The 19,668-nt window shown below is 42.7% G+C and overlaps 1 protein-coding gene and 1 long non-coding RNA gene across 4 annotated transcripts in view; one reads left to right on the top strand and one right to left on the bottom strand.

The window, feature by feature from the left end:
* The window catches only part of LOC126541608 (sodium-dependent multivitamin transporter-like), a 59,544-nt gene extending 48,776 nt beyond the window's left edge, over positions 1–10,768 (bottom strand). For 2 of the 3 annotated variants that reach the window (XM_050188453.3, XM_055076776.1), the window contains exon 1: positions 10,568–10,768. The gene's annotated coding sequence lies outside the window, so the exon portion shown is untranslated. Of the gene's footprint in view, positions 1–2,569; positions 2,812–10,567 lie in introns of those variants that run through there. The other variant, XM_055076775.2, reaches the window with a different exon arrangement.
* On the top strand, positions 2,815–4,511 carry LOC129387604 (uncharacterized). Its single transcript, XR_008614767.1, has 2 exons — positions 2,815–3,227; positions 3,680–4,511. It is a non-coding gene; the product is annotated as an uncharacterized lncRNA (long non-coding RNA).
* Positions 10,769–19,668: the final 8,900 nt, after the last annotated feature.

The following is a 19,668-nucleotide window of genomic DNA, read 5'->3' on the forward strand; positions in this document are numbered from 1 at the left end:
TTAGATAGAACTATGGAAACCCTTATTCATCGATTACGGCTAGGCACTGCCTACACAAAGCATTGCTTACACAGAATTGGCCGAGCGGAAACCCCCGAATGTGATTGTGGATTTGTAGACGAAGATATATACCACCTCCTTCTAGATTGCCCACATCACGACACACCAAGATGCCGACTTAAATCAGCGCTAATTAAACTAGACCGCAGACCTTTCAGTTTAAGGAAACTTTTGGGCCCTTGGCCAACAACGGCCTTGCAGAAGAGCGCTTTAAAAGCAATAAAAACTTTTCTTGAAGACAGCGGCATTGTTGGACGTTATTAGCGCTTTCATTGCTGCCTTCATTTCAATGTCACTGTATATATGCATCTGTTTGTGAATTATGTTAAGTTGCCTGCTCTGTTGTGACTGTACTCGATAATGCATTTACGCGATGTATGTACCACCCGCTGACTAGACAATGTGTTATTAGGCGACAGTATCGTTTGTACTTTTGAGACCTTTATCTACATAAGTGTGGATACATTTAACTTGTATATTGTATGTACCATGTGCTCCTTACGTCATAGTCTTCCTGCGGAAACGTTGCATGATAAGTCCTGGTGCTTGTGTGAAAAGATTATTTGATATGTAACCTTGAACGGAGTATGACGGAACCATTCAGGAGATAAGGAGTAGCCGGCACCTTAAATTGTGCGCCAACATCTCCTTATATCATATCAATAAAAAAATGTAAATGTAAGCCTCTGCTAACCAAAAACCAATGTCATACGTGACTTTAAGAGTAATGAAAAACAAATGGAATTTAAGAGAGCTAGTTGGTTTGACGAGAACTTAATTCTAGCATTTGCTTTTTATTATTACTGTCAATTCGTGTCTTTTCTTGCATGAGTAGCCCATCAACCTAATTTTAAGTAGCCCGTCCACTTGTAAGAAATAAACATTAATAAGAGGTCAATATTCGCAATTGATAAGCTTTGCCAACTGCGAATATTGGCCTGAAGTGATGGGAATAATAGTGCTAAACGTTCGAAAATATTTTCCTGCAGAATTTGCGCCTTATTTTTATACGTGTCGGGGGGTGGGTAGATCACCTTATCCGTTGGAAAATAAAGTTTATTCTATCTATCTATACAAACTCAAATTTAGAGACCTTAAGAAAAATGGAATAATAATCCGTGACTGAAAGGGTTCGAGATGTCTTATTTTGTTCTTGCTTCGTTTTTTCATTGGAGGCGTGCGAGAACTTTTGAAATCTGTAAGAATAATTCTAGACAGGTAAATATTTTCCGTATAAATTAAGCTTTTCCAGTGCATTCCGCTTATTAGTAATTTATTTTTTCACCCAGCCTTGCACTGCACTAATGGCTTTCAACAAGGAACCATATCTAGCTTACATTCACCTTTCTCTAAAACAACGTGAAAGAACACTTCTATCTCCGAGCATGCTATCTGATGGAAATTAGCAACATTTCCTTTATCATCTTGTAACCTTTTTAATGTCGCCCCTACGAACAAGTAGCTAAACAAATATTGTATGCATAGGCTTCTTTGCCCCATGGTTATTACCCAAGCGCATGTTTCAGCGTTCTGGGTTTTTATTTTCCCAATGTTTGGCGCATACTTTCTTCGGTTACCTTTACCTGACAATTAGTGGGTTTTTCTCAATGAACATGCCTTTCCAGATGAACTTTTATCGGCTTCAGTGAATACGTTTTAGCGTCGAGTATTTCTTTTTCTTTTCCGCAGATATATAGCTCGCTATTATGTGCTGACGTTGAAACGCGTTTTGTATAACCGCAGATCCGTCCTTTCAACACTTTAGTTACTCCCAATATACAACAAAATTTTCGAGAATCAGTCTAGACAAAAGCAAAGTGCAACACTGCGATGTGATTTTTACAAGAATATGGTTGAATGCATTTCATAGTCGAACGCGAATAGAGCGAGCATTCACATCTAAAATTATGCAGATGCAAACGTTCAACAAACAATGCCTGAACATATCACTAAGGTCAGTGACACACAGCTCAACCACCCCAGTGGCCGGAAACAAGAAGGATCAGAGCTATTCCGACCTTCTCTGCGTATATAAAACGCACTTCCAGTTTTCGTCGCAGCGGCAGGTTTGCTTGGGTGGCAGGCTGACATGACCTGGCAACTCCTTGCATAGAAGTGCATGTAGACTCGCATGTGTGCGAGTCTACATCTAACTGTCACTCGAGCAAATTTTCTTTCATTGACTCAGTTCAGTTAAAGCACGCTTCCGAAAAAATACAGAGAGGTACTTCTTTTCTTCTTTTTTTTTAACTCAGAGCACTGAACCTTAGCTGTGGGCTATATCGCTCTTGTTTTCTTTTTCTTTTTTTTTGTGTGTATGGCAGTTTTGTTCACCTGTGCTGTGGCACTGTTTTTCAAGGATACATTTATAGATATGACCTCATAACAAGCAATCATCAATGATATTGCTATATCCATCTAACATTTAGTTGTGCTATTAGGCATTCTTACTGGCCGTACCGAAACGGATGTATTCGGGAAAAGGCCAACCAAATTGAAAGAGACGCACCTGGCTTAACATACGTGCATTGACAGCTGACTGTTGTTCACGCGCGACTTGCCTCGATAGCCGGATGCAGAACAAGAGCAGCTGCAGCACAAAAGGATGCAATCGTAAACCGAACTAAGGAAGGCAACAAAGAAAGTGGGAACGGGGATACGAGCGGCTATTATACAGAACAGCCGTCTGGGATGGCGCGATGGCTCGTACGTCAAAGATTTTATATCGTGCTGAGATTGTTGGAAGATATTTTTTTTTTCAGAAAGTCAATTTTGCAGCTGCTCCTTCCAGAAGAAAAGATATCTCGCGTTCGTACTCGTGGTGACAATGCGCTTTTAACGCCTTAATTTACTTTTTATGCCTTGCATGCGTGTATAGACAATATCGTTACTCGGCCGTAAGGTTTGACTCTTGGGTTTAAAGAAATGTGCAGATCCGACGCACATGTTGGGATCTACGCGAAAGGGAAGCTTTAGTTAAGTGGTTAATCGAAAGCTTCGCAACTATAACGGCGCTGCGTACGATTTGGTTTCCCTCACAAGATATGCCGAAATAGAAGCTTCAAGTCAAGCGAAGGCTCTGTGTGACACGTATAGGCAGCGGTGTGACAAGGACGAAGGCGATGCATGTTGCTGGCCAAGGGTAGAACAGCGCACTTCACTATAAGGTAGCTACTTGCGCTTGTTGGTATGCCACAGGTATGCACAGTGTTGAGCATAAAGGACACGGACACAAGAAAGAATGATGGTGACGCACAGTTTAGGCCGCAGACTTCCAACAATTTTATTTCAGAAAGATCATGGCCCTTTTATACGCTTGTGACAACACAGCGTGTGTAAATATCTCTACACGCGTGTGAATCCACTCAAAACAAGCTATCTCTTTTGTTGGCAGTGCAATTGACGCCTAACTGATGCACCCATCTCCTAATTTATAATAAAATTAGAAATAAAATTGTTGTAAGTTTGCGGCCTTGTGTGTACCATCGTTCTTTCTTGTGTCCGTGTTCTTTATGCGCAACATTGTACATGCTGTAGAAAAGTCACTACAGGTGCTGGCACAGGAAAGTATGGCACGTATCAAACAACATTTAGGGATTCTGTACCTCTTGTGTCGCAGTGGGACATGCCCAATCTGGAGGGCTGACCAAGAACGGGCACATCCACCGGCCACAAACCGAATGGCTAAATCCAAGAAAATAAATCAAATAATCCGGTAAATAAAACTCGCTATTATATTAACAGGTCGGTGTGCTTTAGATATATATGCAGTGTGTGCCGACATTATACGTTCAGGCTTTACGCCGGCAACTATGGTGGGACGTGCCCGTTCTGGAGGATTGCCCAAGAACGGGCACGCACCAAGAGGAACATATTGAGTAGCTAAATCGAATAAAATAAAGTAAATGAAGAGAATTCCGTAAATAAGATCCACCATTCCACAAACAGATCAGTGGGTCTTATAAAAGATGCCCTTGTGCCGATCTTGTATGTTTTGGCTTATGTGGAAAGTCTTTTCGGCTACGCATAATTAAAGTGAACACGCTTGGTCAGCTCGTTCGCTGATATACTTTCATTCGGCGCACATACATTATTTGTAAATATATCGATAAATATGTCCGCCGAGATAGCAACCGGCTGAACAACACCCAGCTGCCAGGCAGTCCCACCAAACTCGGAAAAGTAGGCAAAGAAAGGTTCGCCTTAAAAGGTGCGCTGGCAACAAAACATGTTCGCAGTAATACTTCCATGCCAATATCTCTTTCGTAATTTATACGAGGTATTGCACGGCTCATGTTAGAGGACAGGCAGCGGTGCGTAAGGGCGTATGGACCTTTCGCAATTCCTATGATATTATGCTGTAGAAATTATTGTTTGTCAAACAGATGGCACAGTTGTTTTTCTGGGTGGTGTAACCATTATGTTGCTACTGGGCCGATGTAAAAAACAAATGCGCGCGAATAACGTTGTTGTGCAGGCTGTGGATTATTCCGTGTGTGCCAGCTGACTTTAGTCTAGCTGTTCAACGAAAAAAGAATATTTTTTTCCAACTTTGTTTCCCTCTCCCAGTCTGCTTTATGCTCAGTAGAGGATCTTTGGCAATACTTTAAAGATCTTGTGTTGCAATGCGTGAATAACTTTGTACCGACTAAAGTAATCACTGTCCGCAAAACCCGCCCATGGATAACAAAAGAAATTGTACGCTTGGAACGCAAGGCGAAGAAGACAAGAAAACAACTGCGGAAGCACCCCTCTGAAAGTCGCATGCGCAAACTTTCAGCGCTGCGCACTCATTTAAGCCAAAACATTAAAAAAGCAAAAGACTACTACCACAATGTCACTATGAAACAATTTCTCCTTTCGTCCCCTGCAAAATTCTGGCGGCATTTTTCTTCAAAATCAAAAACCGTGCCCACCCTCTGCATTAATGGTGAAACAGTATCGGAGAAATTACAAGTTGCAGAATCGCTCAACAACTTTTTCTGTTCCGTATTTACAGTTGATAACGGTGAAAAACCCATATTTTCGACATTGCAAAGCGTTCCACCTATTAGTAATATTATAATAACGGAAGAAGGTGTTCTAAAGCTTCTACTTAACATTGATACAAAAAAATCTTCTGGCGTCGATGCGATACCCAACACATTCCTATTCCGGTATGCCGAGTGGTGCTCTAAATTCTTATGTGTGATTTTTAATAAGTCGTTACAACTATCCGAGTTGCCTCATGACTGGAAGTTTGGAAAGATTGTTCCAGTGCCAAAAGGAGGAGACCCATCGCTGCTTTCTTCCTATCGACCCATTTCTATACTCTGCACATGTTCCAAACTTCTTGAACACATTATCTTTAAACATCTAACAGCTTATCTTGAGCTTCATGGTTTTCTTGACCCCAGGCAGCATGGATTTCGTAAAGGGCTTTCAACTACTACTCAGCTTATAGAAACCATTCATGATTTCGCAGCTATTCTGGATGAGCAAGGGCAAATTGATATTATTTTTCTAGATTTCGAGAAAGCGTTTGACCGGGTATCACATACCAAACTCATGATAAAATTGAAACCTATACTTAAAAATGAGTCCCTTCTTTCTTGGATTCAAGCATACCTTACTTCGAGACGACAAACTGTAAACATAGACGGAACACATTCACGTTCAAGACCTGTACTATCCGGAATCCCACAGGGATCAGTGCTTGGGCCCTTATTTTTCTTAATTTTCATCAATGATATTGCACAGGAATTGCCAGTTAAAATAAAATTGTTTGCTGACGACTGCGTTTTATATAAAGAAATCCGTAGTCCCGCTGACCAATCGCTGTTAAATACCTCGCTGTCTACAGTGCAATCATGGTGCAGCACATGGCAAATGAAAATCAATGCGAAAAAAACTGTAGCGATGACCGTGACGCGGAAACGACACCCTTTAAACAACCGGTATTCGATCGATGGGCAAATTTTAGACCGCGTGACAAGCTATAAATATTTGGGTGTAGTTATCAGCTCGGATTTAAAATGGAATGAGCACGTGTCATACATAGAAAAGAAAGCCATGCAGAAGCTTGGTTACTTGAGGCGTTGCTTAAGAAATTCACCCCATGAGATAAAGCTACTAGCTTACAAAACTTTCGTCCGCCCGATTCTTGAGTATGGGTCTGTCGTCTGGGATCCACATAGCGATATTAACATACGAAAGGTGGAAAAAATTCAGAGAAAGGCGATAAGATTTGTATTCAACTCCTTCAGCCGGTATGCATCACCAAGTGCTATGCTCGAAACAGCAGAACTGGTTACCCTGCAAAAACGGCGATTTAAAGAACGATTAAAGTACATGTATCTGCTCTATCATGGAAAATTGGGCATCGACAAGGACACGTATACCGAGCCTCTAACTCGTCGATCAACTCGGTCTAGCCGCGCTAAGCAGCTTAAAGATTACTACTGCAAAACAGAAGCCTTTAGAAATTCATATTTTCCCCGAACCATTAGGGAATGGAATGTACTTCCTGCTGCGGTGGTTGCCTGCGACACCATCGAATCATTCTTAAAGCTGCTCAAAGAAATTGTGTAAATGACCGGGGTACATACCTGCCCTCCTTTCCTTTTTTTCTTTTCTTTTCGGCTTGTCCTTCCACATAGCTGAACGCACGTGTTTTCTGATGCTTCTGCCACGGCTACACATTTTTACACACTACCACATTATATTTCTCTGACAGGATGTATGTTCTGTAATCGTTTACCACGAATGGTATGCTTATATTATTCTAGTTTAGTTTTTCTGTCTCTTAAGTGTTTGTGAACTTGGCGCTAAGAGCAGTTTACATTTCCTTCTGGAATAATTTCACATTGTTAGCGCTAATTGCTACGTTTTCGCAAATGACACGCTGCTTATATTTTCAAATTCAGTGCTATTTCATTTTGCTCACGCTTCACACCTTGTACTCAGTCTTGTTCGTCATGTATGTAACCACTCCTGCTTAAGGCCTCTAACCAGAGGCTGGCAGTAATCTTGAAATAAATAAAATAAATAAATTTAAGAAACACGGTGCGCAATAAAATTATAAAATGCATCATGTCCGGTTGTCAGAGGTCTCCCGACCAAACATCGCAGATCTTCATATCTTATTTTGCACCTCTTGTTTTTAATGTTCTCTTTTTCATTGAACAGGGGCCCTATAACGTAAAACTATTCCAATATGTTTTTATTACAATCTCCTGACGTCAAATTGCTTAGCCGCCAACGCAAGCATCGGGCGGTGACCCGCAGGGTTGTGTGAACAGACCAATCAAATGCTCTCCTCATTCATAGGAGGTCACTTTTGTTTGCTTGGAAAACGAATAACATTGTCTACATTGAGCAGGTTGTCTTATCTAATTGGCTGACAAGAGGCGAGGAGCACGCTCAAGTGGAGAGGGAGGCGATGGGGCTGAGCCACTGCACTGAAAATTGATAACCGGATGAAGAGGGTGCTGCCGACGTCTGTGATTGGTCCGCTTTCCCTTTCCCTAGCTTGCAGTGCCTGGTCGAAAATCGCGGCGGCATGCAACGGAAGCTTGAGAATGACACTAAAACGGATCCCCAGCAAAGAAACGTTGGCAGAACGAGGTCGCAAATGGGCCTAAAGTGCTCGAAAACGTTATATGGCCACGCAAATAGTATTATTATACGCAAATAAACCCAGGCTCTTCGGCAGGTGCGAGTACCGAGTGCCTGAGCGATCGGCGCCAGCAATCTTTTATTCCTTTCGGAACGGAGCTGCCTGCGGCTATTCAGAAGAAAATTCAGTTTTGTTCGGCATATTAATGGGTCTTTAGCGCGGACACGTCACTTTGACGCGATGAGTTTTTGCGGTCTTGTGACGTCGCGTGACAGGCAGTGGAAGTGGGTGCAACCCGAAAACTTTTGACCAATAGCCAAAGGCTAATGGCAAAAAGGCGTCGAATTAGAACTAACTATTTTTCTTTTGCTCGGTCAAATCATACATAATCAGCGTGTACACGTCATATCATATGGGGAGCTATCGCGGTTTTCGTGACGTCGCATGACAGAAAGGCGAAGTGAGGATGGTCCAAAAAAGTGTTTAACCAATCGCGGAGGACCGACTGCAGAATTGGAATAGAAAAGTTTGGAATAGATTTACGTTATAGCGCCCCAGCTTGGCTAACGTTAACTGGGACCCGCTATTTATATCTCCTTCTCGCTGCCTGTTAGAAGTAAACTAATATTTTGTTACGAAGAAGAAAATAGAGATACTTCAGAGCATTTGTACGCAACGAAACGCGGGCACTTATGCTCTAGCTTATGAACTTCGATTGGGATCAAGTAGTTTTTTTTGGTCACGGCTTGTGAACTACTCACGGGAACTCGTTTCTGAGTGCTTTTGCGTTGCTATGGATTTGGTGTCCCATGAGTCTCAATGTTTTAATGCATGTCGGTGCAGAGGAGTAGCCGGCACCTCTACGAGGCGCGAAAATCTCCTTACATATATTTAATTGAAAAAAAAAAAAAACAGGGTTTGAAGCTCCTACCTGTACCGTCTCCATCACAAATAAACGAAGCTGCGAAGTGAGGTCAACGAGACCAGGCATAAGCGCTAAAATCTGCTTCATGGATTTTATCGAGGGCAAAATGGCAGATCTTTCGTATTTTGGACGCCAAATATCCCAAGCCCTCAAGACGGGACCACGCTCTAGAGGTAAGCGCGAACCATCGCCAACATGGACTATGGATCAAGTTCGAGTAAATAGTGTTATTTACGTTCGCAGGAAGGACCGGCGTGGATGAGTCGTGTAATGAGCCTAACAGGCATGCCTGCGAATAACCGGCTTCTCTTAAAGTAGCATACTAAAACACATTGGAAGGAAAGTGCAGTCGATGGCGGTGGAGCAATAACCGGAGGAATGAGCTTGAGATATAACTGGTTGACGCAGGAGAGCGGCAGTTGAAGTTCCGCGCAAGACGCCTTCTTCCTCCTGTGGCCACTTAGCCGAGATGACAGAGCCTGTAGGCCCAATCGGTTAAAAAGGTGGTGTCAGCTTTAGCGTGCCTAAATCTGCGCATGTCTCGTGGCGTAAGGGGGGTCCTTTATCGGTTATAAATCTAATCACAAGTGGTTCGCCTTATGTCTTCACAATATCTAGATCGGCTAGGCGCAACCTAGAGTGCTGGATACCAAGCGAGGGTCGTATAGGTCTTGCCACAGGTGCACAGCTTAGTGAGACACATGATGAGCCACTATAAGAACGGAATCTACGTCCCGGGGCGTCCAGGGTGGTGAAGATGAAAGCATACGGTTGGGTGCACAAGCAAGATGGCGGATGTCGACATAAAAAGAGCTGACGGTTGAGTCATTCCGAATGGTATGATCTTTCCAGCCATCCTGACATATATATTCTCAATGGCCAGGCATAGCCAAGCAGTGTGTGCGCTCTCTACAGCGTGAATATTAGTCTTGCTTGTCGTCGACAAATGATTGCACCGGAGTGGTCCTGTCGTGACCATAATAGAAGTAAGGTTCTTGGAAATTTCAACATGAGTCTCTGAGAAGCGTTTCACACTTTCCCTCTAAAGTAGTTTCAGAAATTGGGCCATGGAAGAAGACCTCTTGAAGCTCAATTTGATGGTCAGTGTCACGATGAGCTTGAAACGTTGAGGCTGGCTGCCATACGCATGCGGAATCTCAGAACTCTAAACGACGTTCTGACACCAGTTAGCGCTATGAAATGGTTGTACTGCGGTGAAGGAGCCGTGAACAATTCATAAATAGAATAAGATAACTCTCAATTAGCACACACACAGAAAAAGCTAAATATTGTACATAGATAAATTTGCAACACGTCAGTAGCAGACATGGGGATTAGTACGTTTAACAAACAGTAACAACTGCATCATGTTAAGTGGATTCTTTTGACACGCATAAATTGTCTTCTATGATTTATAATCATCATATCATATGATGATATGATATGATGATTTATAAGCCAGTGCTTTACTTCGGTGTCTAACAAAAAATATTGTGAATGAATTAACGCCTTTATCTTCCCTCTCAGCTTTTGCTTGGTATGAGGTATGCATCCTCATCGTTTTCAAAAAAACATTTCCAAAGTCTGCCAGAAGTATACATGATTGATGATATGCGTGGCATTTGAAGTTAATTTCATGGTGATCTCCTGAGACTTACAGCCTTCGGAGATTTTCGACGCGATATCGGAAAGGTTCCGAGCTCTTGCTGCCGTAAACAGATCACTAAACTATGTACCGAGGGGTACAATACGCAAGAGAAACCATGAAACAGGGTTACCTGACACTTAATAGCGACAGTCAAGAAGCGCCAGCAATGGAGTATTCTTTTGAGAATGCCAGTGCTTCCTGAGGCCACGTGACCAGTCGCGTGCCATACAAAGTTTCATCCCAAGGCCACCAACAGCGGTACATAAAATAGGGAAACAGGAATGAAAAGGAAGGGAAGAGTAAAAAAACAACAACAACGAGAAAAGCCGTCACGAACCTGAAGAAGAATGGGCGCTCCTCCGCAGGGCACACCCGATGGGGTATCTATCTTGCCTTCACAGTTCCAAATGAGGCAATACGAGATGCAGCACAAAACGGCGCAACACCACCGCACAGACTGTCAAAGACAGCTGAGCGGCCTTCTCTCAGCCCGTATATATGCGCCAGCGCAAATGTCGCGCGCGCGTGCTCGGAAAGCACTAAAGTCTCCAGCATAGGGGGGAAAGGAGGCTTCCGATGAGAGCGAGGGACGAGAGGAATGAGGGAGCAGCTGGGCCGAGCGTGTCAGGTCGCTTCAGATCGTATACACGCTGCCACAGGAAGCAGATACGAGCAGTTCTGTTTTACTCGCGTCGTGGCAGTGGGCGTGTGACGTGCGCAATCGTCGTTGTCAGGTTTGTGTACGCGCTCGCCTCGCCCCTGTCTTGTAGCGCACGATCGCACGCGCGTCCTGTCCTGTCGTTGTCGTCGTCTTCGTAGATAAAGATTCCCGGCAAGCGGCGACGACGACCCCTTGCTCGTACGCGATGGATGTGCGAGTCTTAGATAACGGTGTTATGCGTGGCGCGTGTATCCAGAGTATACCTCGACGTAACTGCGCCCCCGCGAGAAACCAGCTCCGGGTGGCCACGCAGTCCGGAACGTCGGTGACACAAAGAAGCTTCTCGATCAAAACAACAACAACAACAACAACTGCCTCGAAAAGCGTTTCCAAGTCTTTATGAGTGCATTTCAGTCGCTGCTCAATTACCACATTCAAAGATACGGTGATGGGTTCCCAACATATTGAAACGCCATGTTGAAACAACATATTCCCAACGCCATTGAAAAGAGACGGCTCTAAATATGACTCTGTTATATCCATTTCGCAGCTGTTCAATCAATACTTCCGTCGTTCAGAATGGGTCTGTGGAATAGGAAAACATTTGGTTTTCGCTCAGCAACCAAAGATACAAAGACGAAACATGCTGTTTACACCGCGAAGTGAAATATTGAGCAAACGTCGACATTCTTTGTTTTTCTTTTTGTTTTTTTGTTCGAATGAGTGCTCTTTTTTGTACTTCTCATTTCGCCGTTCGGCAAAACGATGCAGCACTTCAGTCATATGTCATGGCATAGGGCGATCTCTGAGTTCACCAATTCTGCTTTGCCAAAGGTGGTAGGCTGCACAGGAAGCGGGCAGCAGCCCGTGTGTCGCAGTGGCAGTTATGCTTCGAATGGTAGTCGGGGGGGGGGGGGGGGGGGGAATCTTGTTACAGCAGTTTCAGCCTGACAGACAAGGCCGGCAATTGCTCCGCCTTCAGCGCCTCTTTCTGGATGTACAGTTCGTCGCCAAGCGATGGTCTCGTGTAGAAGTTCGATGATGTGACGCGATGAATTATGCCGGACACAATGCAGGACAGATAGCGTTTGGTGTACGTCGAACTATAGTATATTAACTTCAGCGTTTCGGCATCGCGGGCGCTTCCTGCAGGCTCCCATCAGGAACCGCGTACGGCGCGTCACCTTTACTGCGCAGTGCACAGAATTTGAAGACGCTGTCTTTCTACTCTAGAGTACGACGCGGCGTGAACTGTATACTTGACGTTTGACAGCACATGTATTGGGCGTTTTCAAGGCAGGCGTCGCGTCGACGCCAGAGCAGCGCAACAAAAGCAGCGAGTTAGTTTTGATTCGACAACAGGCTTTTCTGGACGTGCACTTATGCTGCACTTATAGTGTGCACTTATGCACTTATAATGATGACGTCTACTCGTTTTCACGCAATAGTAAGACTAGCTAGCAAGGAAAATACTGTAAAATAACAAGTGCCGTCACAGCCACGGAAATTATACAGCGGAGTCAGCTACAGAAAGCATTCGAAATGTGAGTACATTAAACGGAAACATACAGAAAGAGGTTCACTAGTCAAGGATGATTTGGGAACTCTTGCAACCGTTATATAAAGAATATTGCAAGAGCTATATGCAGGAGATCATACAACTGTACAATGGAAATCAATCGACCAAAGACGGTACAGTAGTAAGTCCATTCCATCTAACTTATCTTCAAAGGTTACACCAAAGATGTTCGTTAGTTATGATAAATAAATAGTGAAAGTAAGTGTCAAATAAAAGGGAGAAAGAGATAGAAGAAGAAATGTAAAACCGAAAGCACCATAGGAATAAAGCACTCATAATAGCACAAAGCAAAACTTCCATTCGCGAATGTAGTACTACAGAAGAGCTTAATAAAATTTAGATTATTAAAAGCACTGCAATACACCATGCAAATCACCATCATACAAATAATCTGATGGACCAACAGATACATCGATATTGCTGCAGAAGCTGATGAAATACAAAATACATCAGACGAAATGGCTAGAATATGTGTCTGAATATAATACTTGAATAAAGGAGCACTCTTAGCAGTCGAGGGCAAGATATTCCAGCATTTTATTACGACAAACGCAGTTCTTTGTTTGGCATAATCAGTGCGTGCTTTCGGAAATAAAATTTTGTTATAGAATGGAAATCTTGTGTTATTGGGATTAGTGAGGTGCTGTGTATATATGAGGTACGGTAGGCTAAGCTTTTTCCAACTGGCAATCAAGAGCACTTATATTGAAGCTTAACATTTCGTTTACGGGAAGAATATGAAGACTGCTGAAAATGTTGGTCATGTGTGCGCTCTAGGGTCTGTGAGTAATGATACGATGCACTTTATTTTGAAAGTGCTGGAGGGGTGCAATATGGGAAGCATATGTTAAACCCCAGAGTAAATGATGTCCGCATATAGTCCTGGACACACTAGTTCATAGGGAGACGAGAGGCGAGGACAGGTTCCATCCCACACTATATTGAGTCCCAACATACGCGTGCTATATACAGGTTGTCTCAGCTAACTTTAGCCAAGTGGTTTAAAGAAAAGAAAGATATAAAAAGTACGTTGCAAGATAAGGTAAGTCCGACGGTGTTCTGTTGTCAGACCTCTGATGACATACCGTAGGCCTTATAATCGTATGTTGGGCTGCGTTTTTATAATCATTTTCCTCTCTGAACAGATTGGCTAATGTTAGCTGGGACACATGGTATAGATAATTTCCAAACCCACACATGAGCGCGATGCAGTCCAAGATTATCAGTGCGGTTTTGCATAGGAGTTCACTACACGGCATTACATATCCTGGGACGCTTCGATCAGTGCCCTTGTACTCGAAGAACTGAAGTATAAAAAAAAAGGCTAACATCGCGACCCGCGTTTCTTCAGCTCATCGCTACAAGCGACCACTTCGCTGCGGTTTTTGATACCACATGCGAAGCTATGATAATCTTGTATAGTGCAAATATTTACAATCACGTTAGCAAAATTATTTTGTCATTGGTCTATGCTGTATCATTTCTATACTCTGTCACTTTTCAGTGAAGCTATTATTGCGACTAGATATTGGGGTCAATGTCAGAGTGCACCAAATGTCGACGAAACTTCTTTTTTGATCACTATTGAAGGTAGTATAGTGAAATTTAGAGGATGTTGGGAGTATCGAAGGTGTTGTGGAGACAAAGTTAGAAAAGTGTGTAGTAGCTATCCGCTCTGCGCAAAATTGCTAAAGTGCTAAATTTCTGTTGAATATGGCTAGCATGGAGCTCTACAAGAAGTGCGCCGGTTCAGATCAGGTATATCACGATAAAGCATAATAAGAACAAACTGTATTTTAGAAAAGAAGCATGTTGAGGAATCCCCAAAACTGTAAGATGCTTTCAAGGCCTCTGTGGGATGTTATCCAGTTTGCGCTATTGGGGACTCCTTTCGAGGCTTCTCGGGAGCTATAAAGCGATTTGCCGTTCGCAAACTATGAGGCACTGAATTATAGATATGAAACTTCGTAGGAATAAACTGCGTGCTGAGAAAAACCTGCTGCGAGGACTTGAAAGTTTTGGGCTCATTGGCAGCGCCGTGGAATGTTTCCAAAGTACTGTCGGAATCCTGGAAACGCTAACTTGAGCAGTGGAGTTACGGTTAAATGTGTTGTGAGCAAGCAGCTCACTATTTCTGCCTGAATCTTTACAGGCGCATACGAGATGTCCTTCTCGGGGTACATATGTGCTGAGAACCAAGCGTTTGAAAGTGTGTCATGTGATGAATGTTGACTACAAAGCGCTAATTCTTAGGCAGTATAGTGTACAGTGCCGCCAGCGAAACAACTGTGGCTATAGGCTAGGTGACTGGAAGCGGTGAGGTGCGTCCACAGGAATCGGAAACGCATGTTTGCCGGCAAGATGGTCGAGACACCGTGGGTTCTTCGTCTATGACCTCGCTTCGCTGAAATTAAGCGCGTCGCGCCTGTGCCACGTCCCCCTGCATAAGTCTACCGGAACTTTTTTCTTTTTCCGTAGGCATTTACAATGCGTACGGAAAAAGAAAAAAAATGCGTACACAATGCGTACACGATGAACGACCTGGAGTGACCAAAATACCCGCATTTAAGGTATGCAGATAACATTGAAACTGATACAAAGCTGCAGCAACGCACGGAGTACTTGACCTGTAGTCATAGAACGTTCGGCCTCATATAGCTTTGACTGTAGAACAACAAGCATGTATTTGAGCACATGGCACGTAAAACTGTGGGCACAGACCTTAATAAGTCAGCAATGAGGCAGCCAAGAATAAAACGGGTATACTGAATGCGTGCAGTATCACAAGGCATGCACACGAGTCATGTATATACAAAAGTATACAGGTACGTGAAGACTTATTCGACTTTCGTAAAAATGTCACCATTATAAATGCGCATTATGAACCTAAAATTTCACGCTTTGATTTGCATATTTTTGCAGCATCCATTGTTTCATTGTGGTTCACTGCATATTTGAGGTTTATTTTGCCCCTTTAGGTGCCGTAACCGAGTACACTCGTCTGGACGGCCATTCACATTGCTGGCCTTGCCTGAGATGATAGGTTAACTTAAAGCACCCGTACACTGGTTGCGCCGTTTACTCGAGTTCGTTAACCTAAACATTTAAGGCAGGTTTCGTTTTTATGCGACAGATGGTGCGACAAAACTTATCGACTGTCGGTGTTCCTCGCGACTTTCGTTTTCCGACATGGCGGACCAACGCAAGAAGCCCCCGTGTCCTTTGTTTTGGGTGTGTGTTTTTTGTAATCGTTGCAGAAATTAAAAAAAAAACTCTCCTTATGAATTCGGATTTAGAGGTATTCAATGTTGATTAAGAGGTGTCCTTAAGGGAATCAGCGACAAAGAGGCCATGATATATCAGGAAAAGTTCGCATAGGTCTTAGTTCTTGCTTTCATTTTCAAATTTAGAAAACCGTAAAATGTTCAGGAAAGTATCGCCAATAAATAACACTTGAATTTAAAACCTGTGAATGTGGTGTACTTAGAAATCAAATTAGTCGTCCGACGGAAAACACCCGACATTAAAAGGGCTAAATACCTTTATTGGGCAGTCATTCGTTCAGCAACAACAAAAATAAAATATTAAAAACAACTGAAAGATGCTATGGTCAGCAGCTTCGCAGTGATTCTAAGATTCGTTTTTCCTAAGAATGCATAAATTAATAAAGAATGTCGTCATGGAAGAGCTTACGTATATATTTTTGTGGTAAGGTAAAAACGCACTGTAGCTAAGGCAACAAGACCTGGATTACCGGTACATGGAACCTATTGACCTTACTATTGATGGTATTGTTCAGCTTATTAATAACTGGAAGGTTTCGTCTTCAGCAGGTATTGACAATATTAATTCTAAATTACTAAAGAATACAGTATCAGTATCTAGCAAGTTTTTATTTCACGTTTTTCGTCAATCATTAATGACAGGTCAGATACCCCAAGATTGGAAAACAGCCAAAGTCATACCCATCTTCAAATACGCTGACAAAAACTTAACTGAGAACTACCGACCGATATCACTAACGTGTATATGCTGTAAAATGATGTAACATATTATTGCTTCTCATGTTTACCAACATCTAGAATCGAACAACTTCTTTTTTCATAATCAACATGGTTTCAGGAGAGGTTTGTCGTGCGAAACGCAACTGCTTGAATTTACGACAGATTTACATTTTAACATGGACTTCAAACTGACAGCATCTTTCTGAATTTTTCTAAAGCTTTTTACCGCGTAGCTCATTGTCGCCTGTTTTTGAAGTTATCATCATTAAAACTAAATTCACTAACTCTATCCTGGCTTCGAAATTTTCTTTCTAACAGGCAGCAGTTTACTTTCGCTAACAGCTTCTCCTCGCCCCTTTCAGATCTTTCATACGGTGTACCAGAAGGAAGCGTTCTTGGTCCCTTACTCTTTCTGATATACATTAATGACATACCCAATAATCTATCATCATGCATGCGCATTTTCTCTGACGACTGCATTATCTATCATTCTATTAACTCTCCTGATGACCACCTGATCCTCCAAAATGATCTTAACCAAATTATTAATTGGTTTGACACCTGGCTAATGACCCTAAATTCATCAAAATGTAAAGTGATGTCCTTCACCCGCAAACGCACTAACTTGGACTATTCTTACTGTATTAAAAATGTCCCATTATCTCGGACCTCATCATTTAAATATCTAGGCGTAAATCTTTCAACAAACCTCTCCTGGACTTCTCACATAACTACCATCTGTGCCAGTGCTTCTCGATCACTGGGTTACCTGCGACGTAACCTTCGGAACACACCTCCACTTATCCGCAAACTGGCATTTCAAGCATTTGTTCGCCCTCGACTTGAGTTCGCGGCTCCAGTCTGGTCTCCCCACCAAAATTACCTAATTACCATGCTGGAATCAATCCAAAATAGAGCCGCACGTTTCATTTCCCGAAATTATGACTACCGTTCTAGCGTAACTCAAATAAAGATTCACCTTTCACTTCAGCTGCTAAGTAATCGTCGCGACATAGCCCTTTTGTCATTATTTCATAAATACGCCCACCACACTAACAAACGTTCCTTACATCTAGAAACGTCATCGCACACGTCGCACCGATTATACAACCATCATAGCTTAACGCGCATTTATGGTAAAACAGAAGCATTTAACTCGTCTGCAATTCCACGTGCCATTCGGCTCTGGAACAGCCTCCCCGACAACATAGTTGCGGAAACTGACTGTGAAAAATTCAAGCAATCACTGAACTCGCTCAAACCATGTTAACCATTAATATCACGCTCACTGTTCTGTGTAATTTTTTTTCTATCATTTTCTAGCACTGTAATACGTTTGTTACAAACTTATATTGTTCCTTTTTATTGTAATCATATGCAGCTTTATGTAGCTAATATGTTTCTCTGACTTTTAGGCTGTGCACTTGGCTGCTGATTTCATTTGTTATTGTTGTTAATAGATTGTATGTTACTGATTGTATGCCCCCCTTACTCAATCTCCATGTAGGGGCCTTGTAAGGTATTTTACAAATAAATAAATAAATAAATAAATAAATAAATAAATAAATAAATAAATCGTATGGAGTGGACACGTTTCCCACATCCGGCAAACCAGGAAGCTGCGCAAACTTAGAAGCGTCCTGTCCGCTCCACTCAGACAAACTATAACAGAGACACAAAATGAGCATTCTGATATAAAGCCGACCGCTTCAGCAGTACAACGCGCAGACATTCTTCAGAACAAAAAAACATTACTCACACGGAGTAAAGCAAATCGTAAATAAAGGAAATGCAAGGTACTGCTTGTCCGGCCCACTTATCACGTAGTACTTACGTGCTCGAACACACACGGCATGTGTGAGTTGCAGTTGATTGCGCAAACATTTACTTCAGCGAGATATGCTTTGTTTTAAATGGTAGGCATGTGGCCGTACTTAAATGGTGCGCAAATTCTACCGGAAGCGATCGCTCTCCGAGGCTCTACACAGGGCAATGTGACAGTCTGTTCGGTGCGGGTAACCGATATGTGTAAATATCTAGAAATTTTGCTTTCGAATGTACTAGTGATCACTTGCCGCAGCTTCTTGAAGGACCTTGTAACTGCGTTTTCCCCTTATCTGCCGAAGGAGACCGTGGAAGTAGTCATTTCTCAAACACGCATAGATTGAACACGCAAGGTTGAAAGGCCGGCCTCGTGACAGTGATTGCTGCACAGTTGTTTTGTGGAGAGACGTTTACTTGCTCCTAGATACACGGGACATATTCGTGAGAAAAACACGTTCCCAAAGCGCTGCGTTGCACCACGTTGACGTCATCCTTTGTGAGAGTGTAAGAAGAAATTAACTTTCCTTCTTTTTTCATTGCAGCTTTGTCTACAGAAACTTCACCCCACTCTGTACAAAACTGACAAAAACATTTGCGACATTTGATGAGCTTTCTAGGTCGAGCAGCGCCTGATGACGTAGTCTGTAGCTTTCGTGGCATACATTTGAAACGGCGCTTTTTCTTCTCTTTATTATCTGGGATCAAGTTACGTGCTCTTGCACGTTCGTGCTGTCGCGCGCACGGGGCAATCGTCTGAGACCGCACGGACCATATATATCAGTAGTCGCACGGCACCTTTTGGTACTTCGCAGGCTTTCTTTCAGGCTTGGAATAACTTTCTTTGCAGTCCGTATTGCGTAACAGAAAACTGGATCGGGAGTTTTTCAGGATGTTCGACATATTTTCCCATCGGAGCCTTTGCTCTTAATGTAATATTTGAGCAGTTTGTTAGTTATTATTAACTAAATATACAACTAGGCGAAACAAAATAACATATGCTGACTTGCTCGAAGCAATGGCAAGAAACATTACCTAGGTTCTGTCCAGCTAAAAGGCAGATAGATAGCGAACTTTATTTGATCCTGAGGCGCTACTGTTGGACCTCCTAACGGGCTCTTGCTAAAAGGCACTTGCACATATATATATACATGTATTTTTAGTTTTGCCACAGGTTACGTGGGACACCCAGTATATTAAATAAGACTTCTCGCTCATTTCTATCATGAGTGGAAGTTTGCGTTAGCCGTCACGGTGTGGGCTGTGCATTGTTTTCTCTATTTTACTTACACCACACACATAACGTAAGCAAGAAAACCGAACACGAGTGTTATGTACATGCGGTGAAAAAAAAAATAAAGCATACAGTTCGA

Source organism: Dermacentor andersoni, chromosome 2, assembly GCF_023375885.2.
Source record: "Dermacentor andersoni chromosome 2, qqDerAnde1_hic_scaffold, whole genome shotgun sequence".
Classification (NCBI taxonomy): Eukaryota; Metazoa; Arthropoda; class Arachnida; order Ixodida; family Ixodidae; genus Dermacentor; species Dermacentor andersoni.